Here is a 5,000-nt window from a genome sequence, read left to right on the forward strand (position 1 = left end):
ATAAAGGAGTGTGAGAGAGAGAGAGGGTTCGAGAGACCTCCCCAGATATAGGAGTGTGTGTGAGAGAGAGAGAGAGAGAGGGTTAGAGAGACCTCCCCAGATACAGGAGTGTGTGTGAGAGAGAGAGAGAGAGGGTTAGAGAGACCTCCCCAGATACAGGAGTGTGTGTGAGAGAGAGAGAGAGAGGGTTAGAGAGACCTCCCCAGATACAGGAGTGTGTGTGAGAGAGAGAGAGAGAGAGGGTTAGAGAGACCTCCCCAGATACAGGAGTGTGTGTGTGAGAGAGAGAGAGAGGGTTAGAGAGACCTGCCCAGATACAGGAGTGTGTGTGTGAGAGAGAGAGAGAGAGAGAGTTAGAGAGACCTCCCCAGATACAGGAGTGTGTGAGAGAGAGAGAGAGAGAGGGTTAGAGAGACCTCCCCAGATACAGGAGTGTGTGTGAGAGAGAGAGAGAGGGTTAGAGATACCTCCCCAGATACAGGAGTGTGTGTGTGAGAAAGAGGGAGAGAGAGAGGGTTAGAGAGACCTCCCCAGATACAGGAGTGTGTGTGTGAGAGAGGGTTAGAGAGACCTCCCCAGATACAGGAGTGTGTGTGAAAGAGAGAGAGAGGGTTAGAGAGACCTCCCCAGATACAGGAGTGTGTGTGAGAGAGAGAGAGAGGGTTAGAGAGACCTCCCCAGATACAGGAGTGTGTGAGAGAGAGAGAGAGAGGGTTAGAGAGACCCCCCCTGATACAGGTGTGTGAGAGAGAGAGAGAGAGGGTTAGAGAGACCTCCCCAGATACAGGTGTGTGTGAGAGAGAGAGAGAGAGAGAGAGGGTTAGAGAGACCTCCCCAGATACAGGTGTGTGAGAGAGAGAGAGAGAGAGGGTTAGAGAGACCTCCCCAGATACAGGTGTGTGTGAGAGAGAGAGAGAGAGAGAGGGTTAGAGAGACCTCCCCAGATACAGGAGTGTGTGTGAGAGAGAGAGAGAGTGGGTTAGAGAGACCTCCCCAGATACAGGAGTGTGTGAGAGAGAGAGAGAGAGGGTTAGAGAGAGAGAGAGGGTTAGAGAGACCTCCCCAGATACAGGAGTGTGTGTGAGAGAGAGAGAGAGAGTGGGTTAGAGAGACCTCCCCAGATCCAGGAGTGTGTGTGAGAGAGAGAGAGAGAGTTAGAGGGACCTCCCCAGGTACAGGAGTGTGTGTGAGAGAGAGAGAAAGAGTGGGTTAGAGAGACCTCCCCAGATACAGGAGTGTGTGTGAGAGAGAGAGGGTTAGAGAGACCTCCCCAGATACAGGAGTGTGTGTGAGAGAGAGAGAGAGAGTGGGTTAGAGAGACCTCCCCAGATACAGGAGTGTGTGTGAGAGAGAGAGAGAGAGTTAGAGAGACCTCCCCAGATACAGGAGTGTGTGTGAGAGAGAGAGAGAGAGTTAGAGGGACCTCCCCAGGTACAGGAGTGTGTGTGAGAGAGAGAGGGTTAGAGAGAGAGAGAGGGTTAGAGAGACCTCCCCAGGTACAGGAGTGTGTGTGAGAGAGAGAGAGGGTTAGAGAGACCTCCCCAGATACAGGAGTGTGTGAGAGAGAGAGAGAGAGAGGAGAGAGAGGGTTAGAGAGACCTCCCCAGATACAGGAGTGAGTGTGTGAGAGAGAGAGAGAGAGAGGAGAGAGAGGGTTGGAGAGACCTCCCCAGATACAGGAGTGTGTGAGAGAGAGAGAGGGTTAGAGAGACCTCCCCAGATACAGGAGTGTGTGTGAGAGAGAGAGAGAGAGGGTTAGAGAGACCTCCCCAGATACAGGTGTGTGTGTGAGAGAGAGAGAGAGAGGGTTAGAGAGACCTCCCCAGATACAGGAGTGTGAGAGAGAGAGAGAGGGTTAGAGAGACCTCCCCAGATACAGGAGTGTGTGTGAGAGAGAGCGAGGGGGTTAGAGAGACCTCCCCAGATACAGGAGTGTGTGTGAGAGAGAGAGAGAGAGGGTTAGAGAGACCTCCCCAGATACAGGAGTGTGAGAGGGAGAGAGAGAGAGAGGGTTAGAGAGACCTCCCCAGATACAGGAGTGTGTGTGAGAGAGAGAGAGAGAGTGGGTTAGAGAGACCTCCCCAGATACAGGAGTGTGTGAGAGAGAGAGAGAGAGGGTTAGAGAGAGAGAGAGGGTTAGAGAGACCTCCCCAGATACAGGAGTGTGTGAGAGAGAGAGAGAGAGGGTTAGAGAGAGAGAGAGGGTTAGAGAGACCTCCCCAGATACAGGGGTGTGTGTGAGAGAGAGAGAGAGACAGAGGGTTAGAGAGACCTCCCCAGAAACAGGAGTGTGTGTGAGAGAGAGAGAGAGAGTTAGAGGGACCTCCCCAGGTACAGGAGTGTGTGTGAGAGAGAGAGGGTTAGAGAGACCTCCCCAGATACAGGAGTGTGTGTGAGAGAGAGAGAGAGAGTGGGTTAGAGAGACCTCCCCAGATACAGGAGTGTGTGTGAGAGAGAGAGAGAGAGTTCGAGAGACCTCCCCAGATACAGGAGTGTGTGTGAGAGAGAGAGAGAGGGTTAGAGAGAACGCCCCAGATACAGGAGTGTGTGAGAGAGAGAGAGAGAGAGAGAGAGGGTTAGAGAGACCTCCCCAGATACAGGAGTGTGTGTGAGAGAGAGAGTGGGTTAGAGAGACCTCCTGTGGTGAACCACTGTTGTTGCAGTTCCACTGTTCCACTGTTCCTGGGCTGTACATATTCTCTGTTACTGTTTGTTCCATTGTTACTCACTGTGTTATATATTGTTGTTCTTCCGTGGCCCCGCCCCACTGGGGGTTGTATATAGTTGACTGATCTGTAGCCCTGTCTCCAGTCTGGGTTCTGCAGCAGAGAGGCTACGTCGTAGAGAATTAAAACCATGACCTTGTTTCCTCCAACTTGTCTCGAGTGTAATTGATGGTGCATCGCCTCCCCAGAAGTAGGAGTGTGTGTGTGCGAGAGGGAGGGGGAGAGAGAGAGGGTTAGAGAGACCTCCCCAGATACAGGAGTGTGTGTGTGAGAGAGAGAGAGAGAGGGGGTTAGAGAGACCTCCCCAGATACAGGTGTGTGTGTGAGAGAGAGAGAGAGAGAGAGAGGGTTAGAGAGACCTCCCCAGATATAGGAGTGTCTGCGAGAGAGAGAGAGAGGGTTAGAGAGACCTCCCCAGATATAGGAGTGTCTGCGAGAGAGAGAGAGAGGGTTAGAGAGACCTCCCCAGATACAGGAGTGTGTGAGAGAGAGAGAGAGAGAGGAGAGAGAGGGTTAGAGAGACCTCCCCAGATACAGGAGTGAGTGTGTGAGAGAGAGAGAGAGAGAGGAGAGAGAGGGTTAGAGAGACCTCCCCAGATACAGGAGTGTGTGAGAGAGAGAGAGGGTTAGAGAGACCTCCCCAGATACAGGAGTGTGTGTGAGAGAGAGAGAGAGAGGGTTAGAGAGACCTCCCCAGATACAGGTGTGTGTGTGAGAGAGAGAGAGAGAGGGTTAGAGAGACCTCCCCAGATACAGGAGTGTGAGAGGGAGAGAGAGAGAGAGGGTTAGAGAGACCTCCCCAGATACAGGAGTGTGTGTGAGAGAGAGCGAGGGGGTTAGAGAGACCTCCCCAGATACAGGAGTGTGTGTGAGAGAGAGAGAGAGAGGGTTAGAGAGACCTCCCCAGATACAGGAGTGTGAGAGGGAGAGAGAGAGAGAGGGTTAGAGAGACCTCCCCAGATACAGGAGTGTGAGAGGGAGAGAGAGAGAGAGGGTTAGAGAGACCTCCCCAGATACAGGAGTGTGTGAGAGAGAGAGAGAGAGGGTTAGAGAGACCTCCCCGGATACAGGAGTGTGTGTGAGAGAGAGAGAGAGAGAGAGAGACCTCCCCAGATACAGGAGTGTGTGTGAGAGAGAGAGAGAGGGTTAGAGATACCTCCCCAGATACAGGAGTGTGTGTGAGAGAGAGAGAGAGAGAGGGTTAGAGAGACCTGCCCAGATACAGGAGTGTGTGTGAGAGAGAGAGAGAGGGTTAGAGAGACCTCCCCAGATACAGGAGTGTGTGTGAGAGAGAGAGAGAGTTAGAGAGACCTCCCCAGATACAGGAGTGTGTGTGAGAGAGAGAGAGAGAGAGGGTTAGAGAGACCTGCCCAGATACAGGAGTGTGTGTGAGAGAGAGAGAGAGGGTTAGAGAGACCTCCCCAGATACAGGAGTGTGTGTGAGAGAGAGAGAGAGTTAGAGAGACCTCCCCAGATACAGGAGTGTGTGTGAGAGAGAGAGAGAGAGAGAGGGGGTTAGAGAGACCTCCCCAGATACAGGTGTGTGAGAGAGAGAGAGAGAGAGAGAGAGGGAGAGAGAGATGGGGTTAGATAGACCTCCGCAGATACAGGAGTGTGTGTGAGAGAGAGAGAGGGGGTTAGAGAGACCTCCCCAGGTACAGGAGTGTGTGTGTGTGTGTGTGAGAGAGAGAGAGAGAGAGAGAGGGTTAGAGAGACCTCCTGTGGTGAACCACTGTTATTGCAGTTCCACTGTTCCACTGTTCCTGGGCTGTACATATTCTCTGTTACTGTTTGTTCCAGTGTTACTCACTGTGTTATATATTGTTGTTCTTCCGTGGCCCCGCCCCACTGGGGGTTGTATATAGTTGACTGATCTGTAGCCCTGTCTCCAGTCTGGGTTCAGCAGCAGAGAGGCTACGTCGTAGAGAATTAAAACCATGACCTTGTTTCCTACAACTTGTCTCGAGTGTAATTGATGGTGCATCGCCTCCCCAGAAGTAGGAGTGTGTGTGTGCGAGAGGGAGGGGGAGAGAGAGAGGGTTAGAGAGACCTCCCCAGATACAGGGGTGTGTGAGAGAGAGAATGGGTGAGAGACACCTCCCCAGATACTGGAGTGTGTGTGAGAGAGAGAGAGAGGGTTAGAGAGACCTCCCCAGAGACAGGAGTGTGTGTGAGAGAGAGAGAGAGAGAGGGTTAGAGAGACCTCCCCAGATACAGGAGTGTGTGAGAGAGAGAGAGAGAGGGTTAGAGAGACCTCCCCAGATACAGGAGTGT

This window comes from Scyliorhinus torazame, chromosome 19 (genome assembly GCF_047496885.1).
Source record: "Scyliorhinus torazame isolate Kashiwa2021f chromosome 19, sScyTor2.1, whole genome shotgun sequence".
Classification (NCBI taxonomy): domain Eukaryota; kingdom Metazoa; phylum Chordata; class Chondrichthyes; order Carcharhiniformes; family Scyliorhinidae; genus Scyliorhinus; species Scyliorhinus torazame.